Below are 7859 nucleotides of genomic sequence, written 5' to 3' on the forward strand. Positions count from 1 at the left end.
CGGACGTCCGATTCTGACTTCTTGAGCGTCCGACAGTTTCAGCATACTTTGTCATCTTTCAATTGTACTTGATCTTTGGAACTAATTTGCTTCATAACTGAATAGATCTTTTAAGAGACATTAGTAACATCCATTTGTTTTGTAAACATCAAAAGATAGGGATCAAGATCAACAATCTCCCCCTTTTTGATGATGACAAAACAATGGATGGAAAGAAACAAAAATAAGTATAAGCTCCCCCTCAATCATTGCAACCAAAACTTTTAAGAGCCAAACTCATAATCTCAGAATAACTCCCCCTTACACATTACACATTGCATCCATTTCTCCCCCTTTTTGTCATCATAAGAGTAAAAATCAACTACTGTAATCCAGCAACAATAACAGAGAATTCAATATTTCAAGAAAAAATAGAGAAATGACAGCAATCACAGCAAATCATCATGAGATCAGCATTATTCTTTTATCACTCTTTTTGACATCATATAGATTCAGTAGTATTCAAAGATATCAGCGAAAACTCAGATCAAAGTATCAAAAGAAAAAATGTTATGAACAAGAATCACTGCAATGATTAGACAAAACCTCATACTTGTTAAAATTAGCATCATGTCTAACTATCCACATGCATTTCATGCCTCTTCTCATATTCTTTCTCACATAACAATCACTTTTCATGTGACCTTTTTGACAACAAAAATTACACATAACCAAAGAGTTATTAACATGAACAGGTTTAATAAATTTTACTTGTCTTCTCCTATGGATAGCAAATTCATTGGAATTAGAATTCAACCTATTCTTTTGAAAACAGACTTGTTTCTTGTGTTTAAGCAACTCATTTAAACCATCCATTCTTCTTTTCAAATCACCTTGTTCCTTTTTGAACAACTCACAAAGCTTTGTTTTTCTATCAAGCTCAAAGTGTAAATCAATCTCATTCTTTTTCAAGAAATCATTTTCAGTTTTCAGCTTTTTGTTTTCTTGAAAAATGCGTGTATTGTCCTGAAGAAGAAAACTAATTTTGTGTTTCAATTCCTTATTTTTAACACAAGATTCTTTCAAACTATCATGCAATTTTATAATAAAAGATTCAAGATCATCATCAGTTTCATCATCACTTTCAAATTGAGAGTTAGAAGATGTTACCTCATCATCTCCAATGGCCATGAAAGCCAATTGAGCAGATTCTTCTTCCTCTTCAATTTCACCATCGGAGTTGCATTCATTCCATGTGAACTGGAAGTTATTGAATCTGGGTTTTCTTTCACCTTTTCTCTTCTTCATTGGGCACTCACTTGCGTAGTGTCCAGGTTGGCCGCATTCAAAGCACTTATCAGTTTGCTTTTTGTTGAACTCTAGCTTTTCTTTGTTTCTCAAGTTGTTGGATTGATTCGGGAAGGAGTTGCTAGGTCCACCTTTTCTGAATCTCCTCTTGTTGAGTATTCTTTTGAAGCCTCGTGTGATGAGTGCAATATCACTATCATCACCTTCCACATCTTCTTCATCTAGGGAGGCAGAATCATCTTCATTTTGTGATGCCTTTAGAGCAATGCTCCTTCTTACTTTCGCATCCTCCTCCTCTTGCACTTTGGATTTAAATTTCAGCACATAAGAGGTTAGAGAATTAATAAGAGATTCAATAGGCATAGTATTCAAATCTTTAGCCTCCTCAATAGCAGTCACTTTATTTTCCCAATCATTGGACAAGGCATTCAGGATTTTTCTATTTTTCTCACCTAGAGAATATTCTTTTTCCAGCACCTCTAAGTCCTTAATGAGGTCGTTGAATCTACAGTACATCTCATCTATGTTTTCATGAGTTTCCATCTTGAACGATTCATACTTGGTAACCAGAATGGACTTCTTTTGTTCTCTAACATTCTCACTACCTTCATGAAATTCTCTCAATTTATCCCAAATTTCCTTGGCTGACTTGCAGCCTTTGACTCTAGCAGATTCATTTGAATCTAAGGCACAATATAACACATTCATGGCTTTTGCATTTAAGGTGAGATGAATTCTATCCGCAGCAGTCAGTTCACTTCTCATTTTTTGTCTAGATCTGTGAGTATTTTCATCTATAAGAGAGGTATCATAAGGACCTTCACTAATAATAAACCACAATTCAATATCAATAGACTGCAAAAAAATAATCATTCTTTCTTTCCAACTCACATAATTTGACCCATTAAACATAGGTGGTCTAATAACAGAATGTCCTTCAAAAAACATAGCATTATTGGTTGTCATCTTTACTCCAAGCCGTTAGAGCTTAATCTCAAGGAGACCAAGCTCTGATACCAATTGTAAGGATCGAAGACAACCAATCGAAAAGCCAATCGATAAGCAATTAAAAGATCGCAATATAATAATAAGTAAATAAAAGGGAAAGAGTTGCAAACCAATTAACAACACAGCTCCTCTTGAGCTTCAAACAAGCTACTTCAAATTGATGAATTACAATCACTCTTGTGTACAAAGGAAGGTTCACCTCCTCCTCGCCCCGAACTCCCTCGGTCAAGCCAGGACGTTTTACTATCCCTCAGGACAACCCTCACAGAGCTACACTCATGAAAGATTCACTCACAAATGAAAAGCTTACAATGAACCTCACACCACTAAGACTACAAATATTCTTTTTGGAGTATTTTCTCACTAAAATCTCTCTAGATCTTTTGTATCTTCAGTGTGCCAAAGTTGTTTGAAGTGTCTGACTAACCACTATTTATATAGGACCAAGAAAGTGCCTCATTAATGCTTCCAACGGATAGAAAGTAGCTGAACAGTCAACTAGCCGTTGGTAGTGTCGGACGTCCGATAGCCCTGTTTTATGCGTCCGACAGCAGGTAGTGAGTTTCAGAGATTTTCTTCAATTCTTTCGGACGTCCGGTGCAAGCTCTTTGTGCGTCCGACAGCAAACAAACAGATTTGAGAAATTATCTTGTTTCTATCGGACGTCCGGTAGAGACATATTCAGTGTCCGATAGTTTCGTCGACTTCGAAGGATCCTATCGGACGTCCGAAGCATGCGTCCGAAGTTGTGCAATGATTATCGGACGTCCGATTCTGACTTCTTGAGCGTCCGACAGTTTCAGCATACTTTGTCATCTTTCAATTGTACTTGATCTTTGGAACTAATTTGCTTCATAACTGAATAGATCTTTTAAGAGACATTAGTAACATCCATTTGTTTTGTAAACATCAAAAGATAGGGATCAAGATCAACAATCTCCCCCTTTTTGATGATGACAAAACAATGGATGGAAAGAAACAAAAATAAGTATAAGCTCCCCCTCAATCATTGCAACCAAAACTTTTAAGAGCCAAACTCATAATCTCAGAATAACTCCCCCTTACACATTACACATTGCATCCATTTCTCCCCCTTTTTGTCATCATAAGAGTAAAAATCAACTACTGTAATCCAGCAACAATAACAGAGAATTCAATATTTCAAGAAAAAATAGAGAAATGACAGCAATCACAGCAAATCATCATGAGATCAGCATTATTCTTTTATCACTCTTTTTGACATCATATAGATTCAGTAGTATTCAAAGATATCAGCGAAAACTCAGATCAAAGTATCAAAAGAAAAAATGTTATGAACAAGAATCACTGCAATGATTAGACAAAACCTCATACTTGTTAAAATTAGCATCATGTCTAACTATCCACATGCATTTCATGCCTCTTCTCATATTCTTTCTCACATAACAATCACTTTTCATGTGACCTTTTTGACAACAAAAATTACACATAACCAAAGAGTTATTAACATGAACAGGTTTAATAAATTTTACTTGTCTTCTCCTATGGATAGCAAATTCATTGGAATTAGAATTCAACCTATTCTTTTGAAAACAGACTTGTTTCTTGTGTTTAAGCAACTCATTTAAACCATCCATTCTTCTTTTCAAATCACCTTGTTCCTTTTTGAACAACTCACAAAGCTTTGTTTTTCTATCAAGCTCAAAGTGTAAATCAATCTCATTCTTTTTCAAGAAATCATTTTCAGTTTTCAGCTTTTTGTTTTCTTGAAAAATGCGTGTATTGTCCTGAAGAAGAAAACTAATTTTGTGTTTCAATTCCTTATTTTTAACACAAGATTCTTTCAAACTATCATGCAATTTTATAATAAAAGATTCAAGATCATCATCAGTTTCATCATCACTTTCAAATTGAGAGTTAGAAGATGTTACCTCATCATCTCCAATGGCCATGAAAGCCAATTGAGCAGATTCTTCTTCCTCTTCAATTTCACCATCGGAGTTGCATTCATTCCATGTGAACTGGAAGTTATTGAATCTGGGTTTTCTTTCACCTTTTCTCTTCTTCATTGGGCACTCACTTGCGTAGTGTCCAGGTTGGCCGCATTCAAAGCACTTATCAGTTTGCTTTTTGTTGAACTCTAGCTTTTCTTTGTTTCTCAAGTTGTTGGATTGATTCGGGAAGGAGTTGCTAGGTCCACCTTTTCTGAATCTCCTCTTGTTGAGTATTCTTTTGAAGCCTCGTGTGATGAGTGCAATATCACTATCATCACCTTCCACATCTTCTTCATCTAGGGAGGCAGAATCATCTTCATTTTGTGATGCCTTTAGAGCAATGCTCCTTCTTACTTTCGCATCCTCCTCCTCTTGCACTTTGGATTTAAATTTCAGCACATAAGAGGTTAGAGAATTAATAAGAGATTCAATAGGCATAGTATTCAAATCTTTAGCCTCCTCAATAGCAGTCACTTTATTTTCCCAATCATTGGACAAGGCATTCAGGATTTTTCTATTTTTCTCACCTAGAGAATATTCTTTTTCCAGCACCTCTAAGTCCTTAATGAGGTCGTTGAATCTACAGTACATCTCATCTATGTTTTCATGAGTTTCCATCTTGAACGATTCATACTTGGTAACCAGAATGGACTTCTTTTGTTCTCTAACATTCTCACTACCTTCATGAAATTCTCTCAATTTATCCCAAATTTCCTTGGCTGACTTGCAGCCTTTGACTCTAGCAGATTCATTTGAATCTAAGGCACAATATAACACATTCATGGCTTTTGCATTTAAGGTGAGATGAATTCTATCCGCAGCAGTCAGTTCACTTCTCATTTTTTGTCTAGATCTGTGAGTATTTTCATCTATAAGAGAGGTATCATAAGGACCTTCACTAATAATAAACCACAATTCAATATCAATAGACTGCAAAAAAATAATCATTCTTTCTTTCCAACTCACATAATTTGACCCATTAAACATAGGTGGTCTAATAACAGAATGTCCTTCAAAAAACATAGCATTATTGGTTGTCATCTTTACTCCAAGCCGTTAGAGCTTAATCTCAAGGAGACCAAGCTCTGATACCAATTGTAAGGATCGAAGACAACCAATCGAAAAGCCAATCGATAAGCAATTAAAAGATCGCAATATAATAATAAGTAAATAAAAGGGAAAGAGTTGCAAACCAATTAACAACACAGCTCCTCTTGAGCTTCAAACAAGCTACTTCAAATTGATGAATTACAATCACTCTTGTGTACAAAGGAAGGTTCACCTCCTCCTCGCCCCGAACTCCCTCGGTCAAGCCAGGACGTTTTACTATCCCTCAGGACAACCCTCACAGAGCTACACTCATGAAAGATTCACTCACAAATGAAAAGCTTACAATGAACCTCACACCACTAAGACTACAAATATTCTTTTTGGAGTATTTTCTCACTAAAATCTCTCTAGATCTTTTGTATCTTCAGTGTGCCAAAGTTGTTTGAAGTGTCTGACTAACCACTATTTATATAGGACCAAGAAAGTGCCTCATTAATGCTTCCAACGGATAGAAAGTAGCTGAACAGTCAACTAGCCGTTGGTAGTGTCGGACGTCCGATAGCCCTGTTTTATGCGTCCGACAGCAGGTAGTGAGTTTCAGAGATTTTCTTCAATTCTTTCGGACGTCCGGTGCAAGCTCTTTGTGCGTCCGACAGCAAACAAACAGATTTGAGAAATTATCTTGTTTCTATCGGACGTCCGGTAGAGACATATTCAGTGTCCGATAGTTTCGTCGACTTCGAAGGATCCTATCGGACGTCCGAAGCATGCGTCCGAAGTTGTGCAATGATTATCGGACGTCCGATTCTGACTTCTTGAGCGTCCGACAGTTTCAGCATACTTTGTCATCTTTCAATTGTACTTGATCTTTGGAACTAATTTGCTTCATAACTGAATAGATCTTTTAAGAGACATTAGTAACATCCATTTGTTTTGTAAACATCAAAAGATAGGGATCAAGATCAACAATCTCCCCCTTTTTGATGATGACAAAACAATGGATGGAAAGAAACAAAAATAAGTATAAGCTCCCCCTCAATCATTGCAACCAAAACTTTTAAGAGCCAAACTCATAATCTCAGAATAACTCCCCCTTACACATTACACATTGCATCCATTTCTCCCCCTTTTTGTCATCATAAGAGTAAAAATCAACTACTGTAATCCAGCAACAATAACAGAGAATTCAATATTTCAAGAAAAAATAGAGAAATGACAGCAATCACAGCAAATCATCATGAGATCAGCATTATTCTTTTATCACTCTTTTTGACATCATATAGATTCAGTAGTATTCAAAGATATCAGCGAAAACTCAGATCAAAGTATCAAAAGAAAAAATGTTATGAACAAGAATCACTGCAATGATTAGACAAAACCTCATACTTGTTAAAATTAGCATCATGTCTAACTATCCACATGCATTTCATGCCTCTTCTCATATTCTTTCTCACATAACAATCACTTCACTATCATCACCTTCCACATCTTCTTCATCTAGGGAGGCAGAATCATCTTCATTTTGTGATGCCTTTAGAGCAATGCTCCTTCTTACTTTCGCATCCTCCTCCTCTTGCACTTTGGATTTAAATTTCAGCACATAAGAGGTTAGAGAATTAATAAGAGATTCAATAGGCATAGTATTCAAATCTTTAGCCTCCTCAATAGCAGTCACTTTATTTTCCCAATCATTGGACAAGGCATTCAGGATTTTTCTATTTTTCTCACCTAGAGAATATTCTTTTTCCAGCACCTCTAAGTCCTTAATGAGGTCGTTGAATCTACAGTACATCTCATCTATGTTTTCATGAGTTTCCATCTTGAACGATTCATACTTGGTAACCAGAATGGACTTCTTTTGTTCTCTAACATTCTCACTACCTTCATGAAATTCTCTCAATTTATCCCAAATTTCCTTGGCTGACTTGCAGCCTTTGACTCTAGCAGATTCATTTGAATCTAAGGCACAATATAACACATTCATGGCTTTTGCATTTAAGGTGAGATGAATTCTATCCGCAGCAGTCAGTTCACTTCTCATTTTTTGTCTAGATCTGTGAGTATTTTCATCTATAAGAGAGGTATCATAAGGACCTTCACTAATAATAAACCACAATTCAATATCAATAGACTGCAAAAAAATAATCATTCTTTCTTTCCAACTCACATAATTTGACCCATTAAACATAGGTGGTCTAATAACAGAATGTCCTTCAAAAAACATAGCATTATTGGTTGTCATCTTTACTCCAAGCCGTTAGAGCTTAATCTCAAGGAGACCAAGCTCTGATACCAATTGTAAGGATCGAAGACAACCAATCGAAAAGCCAATCGATAAGCAATTAAAAGATCGCAATATAATAATAAGTAAATAAAAGGGAAAGAGTTGCAAACCAATTAACAACACAGCTCCTCTTGAGCTTCAAACAAGCTACTTCAAATTGATGAATTACAATCACTCTTGTGTACAAAGGAAGGTTCACCTCCTCCTCGCCCCGAACTCCCTCGGTCAAGCCAGGACGTTTTACTATCCCTCAGGAC

The sequence above is a fragment of the Coffea arabica genome, chromosome 7e (assembly GCF_036785885.1).
Source record: "Coffea arabica cultivar ET-39 chromosome 7e, Coffea Arabica ET-39 HiFi, whole genome shotgun sequence".
NCBI classification, from domain to species: Eukaryota; Viridiplantae; Streptophyta; class Magnoliopsida; order Gentianales; family Rubiaceae; genus Coffea; species Coffea arabica.